General features: G+C 39.5%; 1 non-coding gene across 1 annotated transcript; it reads right to left on the reverse strand.

Annotated features, from left to right (window-relative positions):
- Positions 1 to 9474: 9474 nt before the first annotated feature.
- LOC141709534 (small nucleolar RNA R71) lies at positions 9475 to 9581 on the reverse strand. The gene has a single exon (XR_012570104.1). It is a non-coding gene; the product is annotated as a small nucleolar RNA R71 (small nucleolar RNA).
- Positions 9582 to 17032: the final 7451 nt, after the last annotated feature.

Below are 17032 nucleotides of genomic sequence, written 5' to 3' on the forward strand. Positions count from 1 at the left end.
AGAATAAGCCTTGGCATGTGTTCACCATTGCGAGAGGAAAGGAATGGGCAGATTACGGTGAAGAAACGGAGCAAGCTTGGAAGTTTTCCAGTAGGGTCCTGCGCGCCCGCGCAGAAATGCTGAGCGGCCGCGCAGCAGCCTGCGCGCCCGCGCAGAAATGCTGAGCGGTCGCGCAAGGTCGGGGAAAAAGCTGAATTATTTCAGACTTCTACTTCTGTGTGGCTTCCAACTTCTATGTAATCTGAGTTTTATGGGACTATTATAGAGGTAGATTTGAGACGTTTTCATAAAAAAGTATTAAGGAGATTATGTTTTAGATTGTGTTTTACGCAAGAAGCGAAGGAGATAAGGAAGAAGACCGATTTAGCACACCGCAATGAAGAGGAAGCATATATTCTTATGATTCTTGTTTCGTTGTAACGTTGGATGCTAGTTTTCTTGCTTTGACTTATTTACTCTTGTGACGTACTCTGTTTTAATATAATTAGTTTAGTTATTATTTTCTTGTGTTTGTTTATCATGATTTCATATGAACCCATGATGGCGATAAGTTCTATTATGGGCTAATCGTGATCATGGGGTTTCAACGGATTTATTATGGAATTCTTTAGTTAATTGTTTAATACTTTAGTGTGTGATGATTGCATGATATCTAGTATTGGTTGCGCGTATTCGTCTTATGTGTGTCGCGAACATATAAGATAGGGTGTTAATCTCTTGTGAAGCGACGGTGGATCTTGAAATTTAGAACTTGCCATGCTAGCATAGGTTCATGTACGTTGTGCATGATTAGTGGATAACTCTAACAGTTTTATTTGCCCTATATAATCAAAAGGAATAACTTGTGCTTAAATCGTTGTGTTGTCAATTTTTGTAGACATATAGGAACTCAACATAATTGATGACTATTCAACTTCTATCTTAATTGTGGATGCTTGGTAGAATGGTATTAGTACAATGAAAGTTGGCTTTTATCAGTTTCATGTTATTCGATTAATATCATCACTGTCACATGCTAAAGGTAATAACAATGGCTATAGAAGGAAGTAATAATGAAGTTGTGATCTCATGAGTGTTTTATTATTGATAATTTGAAGTGTTAGTTAAGTGGTTAATTAAGTAGTTAATTATTGTTAATATTTAATCAACAATTTTAAGTGTTATCTTAACATTGAGAAGTAATCATACATTGGTGAGTGAGTTTAATTAGACAATAACTTAGTCTGAGTCTCTGAGGGAACGAACTAGAAAGTATTCTATATTACTTGCAAACGCGTATACTTGCGTTAATATTAGTGCGTGTTTTCGCCGTAACAAGTTTTTGGCGCCGCTGCCGGGGACTCGGCATATTTGTTTAGTTTATGTACTTACCATCATTGGTCATTAGGACTCAGTGATTAGGACGTAGTAGTTACTTACTCTTTTCGGTTGTGTTTCAGGTACTTTAGCAAGCGTTTATGCAAACTCGTTCTCGTGCTCGCAAGAGGACTTTAGATACAACTGAGGAGACAAACGCAGTTCTTGATATTCCGGAGAAGTTAGATTTTGAGGATTCGGATTTAGGCGCTGAGCAGAAAGAACCAGTAAACATGGGAGATCGTATTGTTCAAGCTGATCCAGCTCTTATGGATTTTTCTCGGCCTAAAATTGATGATATTCAGTCAAGCATCCTTCATCCGGCTATTCAAGCTAACACCTTTGAAATCAAGCCGGGCACTATTCAGATGGTGCAGAATTCTGTTTCTTTTGGAGGAGCGGCAACTGAAGACCCCAACATGCACATAAGAAATTTTGTCGAGATCTGCAGCACTTTTAAGTATAATGGCGTGACTGATGAGGCTATCAAGTTGAGGATTTTCCCATTCTCACTGAGGGATAAGGCTTGTTAGGTCCCAATGAGTTTGTAGAAGGGGGGTTGAATACAAACGTTACCAAATAATCGAATAAAATGCGGAATAAAAAATGTGAAACAAAATTCAAGTTAAATAAAAATATTATTAAACTTGAAAGGTGTTACAACAACTGTATCGATTACAAGGTATTAATCTCAAATCAATTATCACAAATCTAGAATAAATTCGACATGAACTTTTTCTATTTTTGCAATAATTAGAATCAAATGCTAAACGCGATTTGAGATTAAGTTCTAGGGATTTTAATCCGATAGATTGATATACAAGAACAAGATAAATAATTCTAGTGGTTTGGATTTAACATTAACAAACTAGAAATTGATCTTGAATTTTTGCAGATGAAGAATGATATTTTTCAGAGGCGGCTGCTTGCTTTTTGTTCTTGTATTTTGATTGAGTTTTTTTTAAAAGAAAAGTCTTCTGCTTCTTTTTAAAATCAGCACAACAATAGAATTGAATTGGCATGACAATCCTATAGCTTGTATGACTTTCGGTAGGACAATTGAATGAACTAGCAAGACAATCTGAATGAACTAGCAAGACAATCAGAATGAACTAGCAAGACAATCAGAATGAACTAGCAAGACAATTACCCTCCTAGAGTAACTTTCGGTATGACAATGGAGAATGGCCTAGCATGACAATCGGTATGACAATCCAGATTGTCATGCTAGTTCATTTCCATTTGTTTTGCTGATTTAAGCCTTGAATTTAATCCAATTAAGCTTCTGAAAATTCCTAAAATTCCTAGAATTAATTCAGAATTAATTAATCAATTAATTCAATTAATAAATAAATTATTCTTCGCAGATATAATTTATTTTCTTAATTAAATTAGATGACTTGATTAATTAATAGAGAATTAATTCTAGTCTTGAGCAGCAACCATTCTTCTGCAAACCTTCTGAAAATCACTGAAAATTATGAATCAATTCCACCACTTCAACGTTGACACTCGATGTACTGTCTGGTTCATGAGTGACTAACTTCCGTGACGTTTCTTCATGTCTTGACTCTGACACTTTGATTTTCTTCAGATTAAATCCTTGTAATTAATTGATACCCTGACGAGATCTCTGTCACTTGATTAAATCCACGATCTTGATTTATATCACTGAGGCATGATCAACTTCTTGAACTTCTTCCAGTGAATTAACTCCTCAAGTCTGTAGATGAACATTGTCTCTGAATCCTTTGACAGATATTACTTTGCGAGATCTCTTTGACGGTCGATCCACTATTTACTTATTACATTCTTATTTGAGTTGAGTTGAATCCTCGAATATACAAATAGGTCTATGACATATGACTTACAATCTCCCCCTATTTGTTTGTTAGACAATAACACACAAATACCTAGAGGATAACTCAACTAACAAATAAGAAAAAGATATAAACATACATGCAAAGTAAATAGCAGAAAAGTTCTGGATGAGATTTAACATTTTCCAGATTCCAAGTAGATGTTCCTCTAGACTGAACATATCTTCAAGTAGTTCCATCTTCTTTTTGTACAACCACATTTCCTGTTGAGAAGCCCATATCTCTTGCTTCCCCCCCTATGAGAATCAACTGATTAAAGAAGATCACCTTCGTTTTACCACCTCTCCCGTACAATAGGATCCGCAGATAAAAACCAATGGTACTCCCCTAACAGCTTCTTCCCTTATCAGAAAATCACCTTGTGTTTACCACTTCTCCCGTACAATAGGATCCGTAGTTAGAAACAACAAAGATGTGGTGTAGTGTGCATTTTTAGGATCTTTTTCTTCCTCCCTGCTATTTCTCCCCCTTAGTTGAGGAATCCTCCAAACTATTACTTAAGCTTTTATCTCCCCCTTAAAGAAGGAATGTATGCCGTCGTCTGAAGGAGTTCTCATATTTCACTTGGTTGGAAAAGAAATAACAAGTAGTTTCTCTTTCTTCCTCACTGTGAGTGTGTGATCCTGTTTTAGTGTACCTCACATGTGTTTCACTCTTCTCTCCACTCGTGTTTACACTCATTCTCACAAGTGTATCACTCTTCTCTCATAGCTCCATAATCCAGCTGTACCTGCAAGGAAAATCACCTTAGCCATCCTTAAAGGAGGTCACAGGTGGTGCAATGGGAGTTCACAAATCCCCATCCTTGTTAAACTCGTCAGATAAATCTGAGTCATAATCTACAAGTTGCTAGTTTCCCTTTTAGGGTTCCAGATTTGAATTCTGGGAAGGTAAACAATGATCCAAAGAATTTAGCATAAAGATCAAAGTTCCCTTCTAATGCCTGTGAAGACATTTCCTTGTGACTCATCAGGTTATATCCGAATCATTGTCAACAAGTTGCCGATCTGCACCTATGTCAGATCCACTATCCGCAGATGCATCCAGGGGATTTAATCCTGGGGAGGTAGACACTGACCACTGACATATGGATTTTGGATCAGTATCCTCTCCTAACACCTGTAAAGGCAATTGGTCCACTAACGAACCTTGAACAATCGAATCTGACCTTAAAATGGTCGAAACTCTTGTTTCCGTCAACTCATCCTTTGTGTGTGTAACCTCTCCTTGTGCATCAAGAATTGTTTATGTTTGAAGTGGTGACACTACATAGGATACCTTGGCCGACAGGCAAAATTCAATAGACTCACCCTGTTGAGAGAATGAATCTAGTAACTGTTTTTGTGCCTTTTCAGCCATTACATCTTTTTGAGAAGATGTATGGGGGTTAGCAGTTGTCTCGGTTGAAATACTACTCATCTATGTAGGAGACAGAGCTACTGGGTTGACTACAGAACCTTCCTTATGTGGTGCACTAGGCACTATCTCCCTCACGCTCATTCATACTATATTTAGTGGTAAGAGAGTGTTGGTTGGTTCTGTTTTTGTGTTTGTCTTTACAGTCTGGGATAGACGTTGTGGGTTTTCAACCTCATGACTGTCAAATGAAAGAAACTCATTGGAGACTGAACCTGTAACACGGAACATATGGTAATAGAGAGAAAATGATTTACAATAGTGATTTCAAAAGATTTTACATGAAATAAGAAATCACTAATGTAGAAAGAAGTTTGATTTTGTTTTTCAATATGAATGAGTTTTTGATAAAACATTGATCACTTAGGGTAAAGTCTAAGTAATTCTCATTCATATCAAAAGCTTACAAATATCTGCAACATAATGTTAACAAAATATCATTGACCGATACTTGTCAAGTACTTTAGATACTAATTGTTATGTTGCATAAGTATGACGACTCTACTAATTCATATAACATTATAACTTCTGTTAGAGTGCCATACCATGTCCTTGACGATTGCTTGAGCAGTATACTAGTTTATACCAACCTGAAGTGAGATTGTGAAGAAGAGATTGCATAGTCCAACAGATCTGCAGCTGCAAAGTCCATGAACTGTGGTGCACTGACTTCCTCTTTTAACTCACCAACCAGGAGTACACTTGTACACATCTTACTAGAGTACAATTCCAAGTGTAATGTGCAGCAGGTGCCTGATATGTCGTAATATTCTCAAGTCTCATCACTGGTGCTATATGTTAGATACTGCTTCCTGATAATAACCTAGCACAATATACAAAATTACAATGATAACATTCCCAGCTTGCAAACAGCCATATCCCTCGGATAAACCTTTGCTGTTATCTCCAAAGGTAACCATGGGGCCAGCTTTCTCAATCCACATTTGATAGCAGGGCTCTATCTCCGGTCATATGTCTTGATGATCCACTGTCAAGAATCCACACTACCGGTTACACCTGTTTAATGCCCTGCACTACAAATGGATTAGACCTTCTTCGGAACCCAAACTTGGTTGGGCCCGGCATACTTGTAGAACTGTCCTTTGTCAGGCAAAACAACATTTTTAATTTTAATTGCCTCAACTTTCTCAATGACTGAACATTTGACCTTGTAAACAGCGTTAACAAATTTCTGTTTAAGCTTAGGCACAAATGTCTCCTTTCTAGCCTTAGAAGGACTAGCAGTCTTAGACCTATCATGCTTCATGTTATTCACATGCTGACGAGGAGTAGTCTTATCATTAGACACATGCTTACCATTAAAATAAGCATACATCATATTAAAAGCACAAGACATACAATTAGCAACACCACATGCTTTATGAGAGTGATTAACAGCAGGCAATTTATGCATGGTAGACATGGCATTATTGTTATCCAACTCATGTGTGTCTGAGTTAGTCTCAGTTGCTTTCACAACTTTGACTGGAACTTTCGACTCACTTGACTTGGAAACAATCTTCTCATAAGCATGATCCTCAGCACGTATTTCTTCTTGAATAACAGAAGAGGTCGCATCAAATGGTTCAGCAATTGATGCTTTATAGAGGGGTTCATCAACACCCTTAAGCATATGGGGTACTTCCCTCCCTTTAGCACATACATGAGGAGGGGAGTTTATGCCTAATTCTCCAATAGCAGCATTGTAATCATAACCTATTCCAGATGTTTGATTAACAGCTTGCTTACTGTAGAACTCTTTAGCCTTCGAACAAGAATTGAAGTAGGCTCTAACCTTAGTCTCAAGACCGGTGATCTTGTCTTTGAGAATAGTTTCGAGTTTTCTATAACAGTCAACTCTATTCTCTAGAAAAGATACCTGTTCTTTTAATTTGTCTTGATTAATGTGCACAAGTCTTAATTCATTGACCTCTTTCTCAAGGTCTGTGATCTGTAAACTTAACAGTTCATTATCACGACGTGCACAATCTAAGTTACCTCTTAGATGATAAACCATTTCAGCATCAGAAAGTTTTACCTCTATTCTTGACAATGAAGCTTTTCCATCAATAGCCATAAGAGCAAGATTTCCTTCATCTTCATCTTCACTGTCAGTATCATCCCAGCTTCTTCCCTTTGCCAGATAAGCCCTTTCAGAGTTCTTTCTTACTTGCTTTGGCTTCCTACATTCTGTGGCAAAGTGTCCCAACTCATTGCAGTTATAGCATCTAATGGTGCTTCGATCAACCATCCCTATTTTGTACCCACCACTGCTGGTGTTAGAGGATGAAGATCCACCTTTCTGGAATTTGTTGTAGTTGGACTTGTACTTAAGCTTGGGATTCCTCCTGAATCTGACATGGGAGAATCTCTTGACAATTTGGGCCATTGATTCATCTTCCAATTGCTCCAGCTCTTCCAAGGAATAAAAATTATCACTTGATTGATTTGTAGTAGGAGGATCATATTCTGCTACTAACTCATTTTCCTCACCCTTGGAAAACTGTACCATTCTTTCTAACTGTTGAGATTGTTGTTGTTGTTGACCTTCAGCTACAAGTACAGTAGATGTGCTGACCATTCTATCATTCCCGTAGACTTCTTTCTGTTGAATCTGCTCCAACTCATAGGTTTTTAACACTCCATAGAGCCTGTCCAAAGAAATCTCACTCAGATCTCTAGCTTCTCTAATGGCAGTGATTCTATGTTCAAGATGAGCTGGCAGTGTTAAAAGGAACTTTTTGTTGACCTCCCTGATTGAATAATACTTTCCATTGATGTTCAGGTTGTTGATCAACGCATTGTACCTCTCAAACACTTCAGTAATTCCTTCTCCTGGATTTGATTTGAAATGTTCATATTCAGAGGTTAGGATTTCCAACTTGTTCTCCCTAACTTCCTCTGTGCCTTCATTAATCACCTCAATAGTTTCCCACATGTGTTTGGAATTTTTACAGTTCATCACATGTCTGTTCATCAAGGGATCAAGGGAATCAATTAATATTAATTGAAGGCTGGCATCCAAGGAGGCTTCTTCCTTCTCAGCAGGAGTAAAATCTTCAGGCTCTTTTGGATAGGTTCTAGCTTCAGTAGTCACCACACCATCTATTATTACCTCCGGTTCAATAACCATCGGAGTTTTTATACCCTTCTTTAACAAGTTTGAATATTTGGGATTTGCAACTTGTAAGAATAATAGCATCTTCTTCTTCCACATGATATAATTCTCTTTATCAAATTGTGGAATTTTAACGGTTCCAACTTTATGTGAAGTCATTATGAATTTTTGAATAAATAAAAATTCAAGGAGTTGAAAAATCACAAAAGTCTAGGATCTTGATTTGTTCGTTAATCAGAAGGCTCTGATACCAATTGTTAGGTCCCAATGAGTTTGTAGAAGGGGGGTTGAATACAAACGTTACCAAATAATCGAATAAAATGCGGAATAAAAAATGTGAAACAAAATTCAAGTTAAATAAAAATATTATTAAACTTGAAAGGTGTTACAACAACTGTATCGATTACAAGGTATTAATCTCAAATCAATTATCACAAATCTAGAATAAATTCGACATGAACTTTTTCTATTTTTGCAATAATTAGAATCAAATGCTAAACGCGATTTGAGATTAAGTTCTAGGGATTTTAATCCGCTAGATTGATATACAAGAACAAGATAAATAATTCTAGTGGTTTGGATTTAACATTAACAAACTAGAAATTGATCTTGAATTTCTGCAGATGAAGAATGATATTTTTCAGAGGCGGCTGCTTGCTTTTTGTTCTTGTATTTTGATTGAGTTTTTTTTAAAAGAAAAGTCTTCTGCTTCTTTTTAAAATCAGCACAACAATAGAAATGAATTGGCATGACAATCCTATAGCTTGTATGACTTTCGGTAGGACAATTGAATGAACTAGCAAGACAATCTGAATGAACTAGCAAGACAATCAGAATGAACTAGCAAGACAATCAGAATGAACTAGCAAGACAATTACCCTCCTAGAGTAACTTTCGGTATGACAATGGAGAATGGCCTAGCATGACAATCGGTATGACAATCCAGATTGTCATGCTAGTTCATTTCCATTTGTTTTGCTGATTTAAGCCTTGAATTTAATCCAATTAAGCTTCTGAAAATTCCTAAAATTCCTAGAATTAATTCAGAATTAATTAATCAATTAATTCAATTAATAAATAAATTATTCTTCGCAGATATAATTTATTTTCTTAATTAAATTAGATGACTTGATTAATTAATAGAGAATTAATTCTAGTCTTGAGCAGCAACCATTCTTCTGCAAACCTTCTGAAAATCACTGAAAATTATGAATCAATTCCACCACTTCAACGTTGACACTCGATGTACTGTCTGGTTCATGAGTGACTAACTTCCGTGACATTTCTTCATGTCTTGACTCTGACACTTTGATTTTCTTCAGATTAAATCCTTGTAATTAATTGATACCCTGACGAGATCTCTGTCACTTGATTAAATCCACGATCTTGATTTATATCACTGAGGCATGATCAACTTCTTGAACTTCTTCCAGTGAATTAACTCCTCAAGTCTGTAGATGAACATTGTCTCTGAATCCTTTGACAGATATTACTTTGCGAGATCTCTTTGACGGTCGATCCACTATTTACTTATTACATTCTTATTTGAGTTGAGTTGAATCCTCGAATATACAAATAGGTCTATGACATATGACTTACAAGGCTAAAGACTGGTTACATTCTGAACCAGCTGGGTCCATCACTACGTGGCAAGATCTTGCGCAAAAGTTTCTGGTGAAGTTTTATCCAATGGCAAAGACTGCTGCTATGAGGAGTGCTCTTACTCAGTTTGCGCAGCAACCTACAGAATCTATGTGCGAGGCTTGGGAACGCTACAAGGAAATGTTGAGAAAATGTCCACATCATGGAATGCCGGATTGGATGGTAATCACTGGTTTTTATAATGGTTTGGGGGCCCAATCTCGGCTCATGCTCGATGCAGCAGCTGGAGGAGCCTTATGGGCTAAAAGCTATACTGAGGCGTATAATCTTATAGAGACAATGGCTGCAAATGAGCATCAAAACCCAACTCAGAGAATGACGTCAGGCAAGGTCGCAGGTATTCTGGAAGTTGATGCAGCCACCGCTATTGCAGCCCAGCTCCAAGCGCTATCAATGAAGGTTGATTCTCTGGCTACGTATGGAGTTAATCAAATAGCTATGGTTTGTGAGCTTTGTGCAGGTTCTCATGCTACGAATCAGTGTTCTCTTGTCAACGAATCTGTTCAGTATGTGAATAATTATTAGCGACAACAGCAGCCTGTGCCAGCGACCTATCATCCTAATAACAGAAATCATCCAAATTTCAGCTGGGGGAATAATCAGAATGCTATTCAGCCAACATATCAGCAATGACTAAGTAAACAGTTTAACCCACCTGGATTCCAGCAACCACAACAGTATGCTACAAGGCAATCATATCCTCAACAGGGAAGTGCAGCTGCACCTACTAGTGCTGATTTTGAGGAACTTAAGCTGTTGTGCAAGAGTCAGGCGGTTTCTATCAAGACCTTGGAAAATCAAATCGGTCAATTAGCCAATGCAGTGCTCAATCGTCAACCTGGCACTCTTCCCAGTGACACAGAAGTACCAGGCAGGAAGGAAGCTAAAGAGCAAGTCAAGGCTATTACCTTAAGGTCTGGAAAAGTAGCTGATGCTGAAAAGGCAAAAGAAGTCAAAGCTGAAGTTAGAGATGAAGAATCTAAGCAAAAGGAGAAAGTGGCGGAACCAAAGAAGACTACTGTTGAACACACTCTGCCTGAGGCTAATACAGGGGAGAAACAGCTCTATCCTCCACCACCTTTTCCTAAGAGATTGCAGCAACAAAAGCTGGATAGACAGTTCGGGAAGTTTCTGGAGGTGTTCAAGAAACTTCACATCAATATACCTTTCGCTGAGGCTCTGGAACAAATGCCTAGTTATGCGATGTTTATGAAGACTATTCTTTCAAGGAAGGTGAAACTGGATGACCTTGAAACCGTTGCTCTCACGGAAGAATGCAGCGCGGTTCTGCAACAAAAGTTACCACCAAATCTGAAAGATCCAGGAAGCTTCACCATTCCTTGCACCATTGGAAATCTCACTTTTGACAAGTGCCTTTGTGATTTGGGAGCAAGCATTAATCTGATGCCCTTGTCGATCTTTAAAAAGCTGGATCTGCCTGATCCAAAACCCACATACATGTCGCTACAATTGGCGGACCGTTCCATTACTTACCCAAGGGGCATAGTTGAGGATGTGCTCGTCAAGGTGGATAAGCTCTTCTTTCCAGCAGATTTTGTTATTCTGGATTTTAAGGAAGATAAGAAGATTCCCATAATCTTGGGGATGCCTTTCTTGGCTACTGGCCGTACCTTGATAGATGTGCAAAAAGGGGAACTTACTATGCGTGTCCAAGATCAGGATGTGACCTTCAACGTATTCAAGGCAATGAAATTCCCTACAGAAGATGAGGAGTGCTTAAAAGTGGATGTGATTGATTCCGCAGTTACTTCGGAACTCGAGCACATGCTAATGTCTGATGCATTGGAAAAGGCCTTAGTGGGGGAATTTGACAGTGATGATGAAGATAGCAACGAGCAATTACAATATCTGAACGCTTCTCCCTGGAAGCGAAAGCTGGACATACCATTTGAATCTCTTGGTACTTCTGACCTCAAGAATGCTGAAGGGAAGCTCAAACCATCAATAGAGGAAGCACCTACCTTAGAGCTCAAACCATTACCTGAACACTTGAGGTATGCTTTTTTAGGTGATTCATCTACGTTACCTGTTATTATTTCAGCTGACCTTTCAGGTAGTGAGGAAGACAAGCTCTTAAGGATTTTGAGAGAATTCAAATCGGCTATAGGATGGACCATAGCAGACATCAAGGGGATAAGTCCTTCATATTGTATGCATAAAATTCTGCTAGAGGAAGGTAGTAAGCCAACTGTGGAACAGCAACGAAGACTGAATCCCATCATGAAGGAGGTGGTGAAGAAAGAAATTCTGAAATGGCTAGATGCAGGCATCATTTATCCTATTTCTGACAGCTCGTGGGTGAGCCCCGTACAATGTGTTCCTAAGAAAGGAGGTATCACTGTGGTCGCAAATGAAAAGAATGAGCTCATCCCTACTCGAACAGTTACAGGATGGAGAGTATGCATGGATTATAGGAAATTGAACAAAGCCACAAGAAAGGATCACTTTCCTCTTCCATTTATTGATCAAATGCTTGACAGATTGGCGGGACATGAGTATTTTTGTCTTCTGGATGGTTATTCCGGGTATAATCAGATTTGTATTGCACCAGAGGATCAGGAAAAGACTACCTTCACTTGTCCATTTGGCACATTTGCTTTTCGTAGAGTTTCGTTTGGGTTATGTGGCGCCCCGACCACCTTTCAGAGATGTATGATGGCTATATTCTCTGACATGATTGGAAATAACGTCGAAGTGTTCATGGATGACTTCTCCGTCTTTGGACACTCATATAATGAATGTTTGAATAATCTGCGCGCCGTACTCAAAAGATGCGTGGAAACTAATTTGGTGCTTAATTGGGAGAAATGTCATTTTATGGTGCGTGAAGGCATTATCCTTGGGCATAAGGTCTCTAGCAAGGGTCTGGAGGTGGACAAGGCCAAGGTGGGAGTCATTGAAAATCTTCCCCCACCCAATTCTGTGAAAGGAATCCGTAGTTTTCTTGGTCATGCGGGTTTTTATCGGTGATTCATCAAGGACTTTTCAAAGATATCTAAGCCATTGTGCAATTTGCTTGGGAAAGATGTGCCTTTCAAATTTGATGATGAATGTTTGGCAGCATTCGAGACTCTCAAGAAGAGTTTGATCACTGCACCAGTTATTACAACACCAGATTGGACAGAACCGTTTGAGATGATGTGTGATGCGAGTGATTATGCGGTAGGTGCAGTTCTGGGACAACGCAAGAAAAATCTCTTCCATGTGGTCTACTATGCGAGTAAGACTTTAAATGGTGCCCAATTGAACTACACCACTACTGAGAAGGAGCTTTTGGCTATAGTCTTTGGCTTTGAGAAATTTCGATCTTATCTGCTTGGTACGAAAGTAACAGTATTCACTGATCATGCAGCTATTCGCTATCTGGTTTCTAAGAAGGATTCGAAGCCGAGACTCATTCGTTGGGTGCTTTTACTTCAGGAATTTGAGTTAGAGATCAAAGATAGAAAAGGTACCGAGAATCAAGTAGCTGACCATCTCTCTAGGTTGGAGAATCCCGATTCTACTTCACAAGATAGGACGTTAATCAATGAATCTTTTCCGGATGAGCATTTGTTTGCAATTCAGGAGGAAGAACCATGGTTTGCAGATATTGTAAACTATCTTGTCAGCAATATAATGCCTCTTAATTTGACATCTGCGCAAAAGAAGAAGTGGTATATGTGGGATGAACCATATTTGTTTAGACAGGGAGCTGACCAGATCATCAGGAGATGTATCCCGTTCTGTGAGACGGAGGGGATATTACGAGACTGCCATTCCACGGTTTATGGTGGACACTATGGAGGTGAGAAGACGGCAGCTCGTATTCTGCAAGCAGGTTTTTTCTGGCCTACTTTGTTCAAGGATGCTCATCAGTTTGTTTTAAGGTGTGATCGTTGCCAAAGAGTGGGAAATTTGTCAAGGAAGGATGAGATGCCATTAAATGTGATGCTTGAAGTCGAGGTCTTTGATGTGTGGTGAATCGATTTCATGGGGCCTTTTATCTCGTCTTGCAATAATTAGTACATCTTGCTGGCAGTCGATTATGTCTCAAAATGGGTCGAAGTTAAAGCTTTACCGACAAATGATGCAAAGGTAGTACTAAATTTTCTTCATAAGCAAATTTTCACAAGGTTTGGAACGCCTCGGGTAATCATAAGTGACGAAGGATCGCATTTTTGCAACCGTAAGTTCACTTCTATGATGCAGCGTTATAATTTGAATCATCGAGTAGCTACTGCCTATCATCCGCAAACAAATGGTCAAGCAGAAGTGTCTAACAGAGAGATAAAGCGCATTCTAGAGAAGGTTGTTTGTCCGTCATGGAAGGATTGGTCTTTAAAGCTCGATGAAGCTGTTTGGGCTTACAGAACAGCATACAAAACTCCACTTGGGATGTCACCGTTTCAGTTGGTGTACGGTAAGGGATGTCATCTACCGGCGGAGCTTGAGCATAAGGCCTACTGGGCATTGAAGAAATTGAACCTGGATTTAGATGCAGCTGGTAAGAAAAGAATGCTTCAGCTTAATGAACTTGATGAATTTCGACTTCAAGCGTACGAGAATAACAAAATGTATAAGGAAAAGGTGAAGAGGTGGCACGATAGGAAGCTACATCCTAAGTTATTTGTGCCAGGGCAACAAGTTCTTTTATTCAACTCTCGGCTCCGACTTTTTCCTGGGAAGTTGAAATCAAGGTGGTCTGGACCTTTTATTGTCAAAACTGTGTTTCCACATGGAGCGATGGAAATTTTTGAGAATGATTCGGACCAAGTATTCAAGGTTAACGGTCAGCGGTTGAAGCACTACTATGGGGACATGGCAAACCGAGAGGTGGTTAGTGCCATTTTGTTGACTACTTGAGAAAGGTACGGAACGTCAAGCTAATGACGAAAAAGAAGCGCTGCGTGGGAGGCAACCCATGAATTGTTGTTACAGGAACCCTTAGAAGTTAATAACCTATCCAAAAACACAAAAAAATCAGAAAACAGGGGCTGAAATTTTTTTTTTCCAGAGACCCTCTACGCGCCCGCGCAGAAATGCTGAGCGGCCGCGCAGGGGTCAAGTTCCAGAAAATTTTTTGCAGTTCAGAAAAAAGAAAAAAAAAACAAAAACACAAAAAACAGTTTTAGCCCATAAACCCACGAATTGTTCCCACTACCCCATCATTTTAACCCTTAATTCCCAAACCCTAATCTAATCCATACCCTATATATACATACACCTATCCTACATATCTCCCACAAAACTTCCTACACTTAAACCCTTTCACAAACATCAAAAATTAGTTCTTACACACTTCTATTCACGAATCAATGGCACCCAAGAGAGCACGCACTATTGACAGCAGCAGCACAGTTCCTACTGCTGATTCTTCGAGGGGCACTGCTGCAAGGCCTCGGTTAACTGACAGAGCTGCGGAGGAGGAGTACACTAGGCTGTTGGGGAAGCCGATTCTGAAGGAGAGGGGGTTTTTACCATCAGGGAGGGATGGTGAGTTGTTGCCCATGATTGCAGAGAAGAGGTGGATAGCTTTTTGTGAGTCACCCGAAGCAGTACCGATGAGCGTTGTTCGCGAGTTCTACGCGAACGCGAAGGCTGAAAAGAATGGGTTTTCTGTAGTCCGTGGGCTGACGGTTGATTATCATCCTGCGGCGATTCGCCGTGTGATTGGACAGCGAGAGAGGAAGCCCGAGGAGGAGAACTGGAATGAAAAGACTGCTGAGGATTTTGACTTGGATTTGATTTGTGCGACTCTCTGTCAACCGGGCACAGTTTGGAACCGCAGTCTAGCCAATAATGAGTATCGTCACTTTCCGGCGATCACCATGAACAGGTATGCCCGTGCATGGAATGCATTTATATGTGCTAATATTTTGCCTTCTTCACATGCACACGAGGTCACAGTTGAGAGAGCACAGCTGTTGTAGGGAATTCTGAATGAGGAATACTATGTGGACCTTGGTGAGTTTATCTACCAAGGAATTCTGAAGTTTTTGAGGGGAGCAAAACATATGAACATCCCTTATGCATCCACGGTTACGAAGCTATGCCGAGCAGTGGGAGTGAACTGGCCGGCTCATGAGCAGTTGCAGTTGCCAGCAGCTCCGATAGATTCTGGCACTCTGAATGAGATGCAGGAGTGGACCGGTGGTGAGCCTGAGGAGCATGGGATGGGTTATCGTCTTCCAGGAGGGTGTCCAGCACGAGGTGCTACTATGGCCAGGCCAGGGCGTGGTGAGGCTGGTTCGTCGAGAGCTCATGAGGGTGCTGGGATGGGTGATGCCCAGTATAGGAGGCTTTCACGGCGGATGGATGCCATGTATGAGACGCAAAGTAGGTTTGCTCAGGAGCTCACCCTTGCGTTAGGGACTGCTTTTCGAGGCCTTGGAGCTGATATCCAGTGGCCAGTTTTTGGTGAGGACTCTGCATACCCGCCGCCTGATACTCCACCCTCTGAGGGTGATGATGATGATGACTCCGAGTAGGTATACCCTGTGTTCCTTTCTACTACTTTCACTGAGGACAGTGAAGATTTTTAGTTTGGGGGTGGTAGTTAAAAGAATACTGTGTGTGTGTCATTTAGTTGCATATTCATGATAGTTAGTTCATATAGTTGCATAATTTATGCCATATAGTTTTTTTTATGAATGTCATGTAGCTCATGCATTTACTATGATCCCTTTTGCAATGATTTATCGACTGAATTGTGATATTGATGCGAGTGTAGTGATAGCATTAAAGTGATATTAAGTTGTGTAGGTTGATATGCATGCTAGAAACAATTGTAAGTCCACTAAGTCTTAAAGAATGCGTAAGGGCTAGATTGTTGTTATGATTTGGTTGTTTTCAAGGTCAATCTATTTATTATGCTTAGAATTCGATTATAGGTTCTTAGTGATAAAAACATGAAAAAGAAATTTTTTTTTTTTGGAGAAAAAAATATGGAAGTTGTTGCTAGTTGTGGCTAGACGTCAAATGGCTAGTAGCCGGCTCGCTTATGTTGCGAGTAGTCTAGGGATGAGTAAGATGGAGCGAAACGCACTTGCTCAGAAGTTATGAAAAAAAAAAAAAAATTTTTGCATAATTGATCAAGAGTGGGCTCTTTGGTATTCGAGTTATTAAGTTCTTAGGGGACTTTGTGCCTAGTGACCTAAGGCTTTTAGAGTCTGGGATCCGCTAACCTAACGCTCGTTACATGGATACCATTGTATAAGTCTTTTGTGGACCTCACTCATTGCACGGTCAAATAAGCATTTGAGTTGTAAATAAAAAGCACAATTCTATAGTAAGCTCCAGAGTTCTTGTAGTGTTGTATATCACTTTGTGCCTAAAATTTTTATTCTTTGTATAATCGTAGGATTGCCTTGAGGATAGTCTAGTCATAAGTAATTGGTCTAGTTCCGAAGCATATCTGTTAAGTATTTGCACACACCACATTTCTGGCTGTTTGTCCGGTTGCATGAGTTTATTGATCTTTAAATGTCTAACTACATTCGTTGAGATGTGACAATTTGGTTGGTTAATTGTAGTAAGGGGGATCGTTGCATTTTCATATAGATTGCATTCATGCATATTTTTATTTGTTTTGAGTCTG

This window comes from Apium graveolens, chromosome 2, assembly GCF_009905375.1.
Source record: "Apium graveolens cultivar Ventura chromosome 2, ASM990537v1, whole genome shotgun sequence".
Classification (NCBI taxonomy): Eukaryota; Viridiplantae; Streptophyta; class Magnoliopsida; order Apiales; family Apiaceae; genus Apium; species Apium graveolens.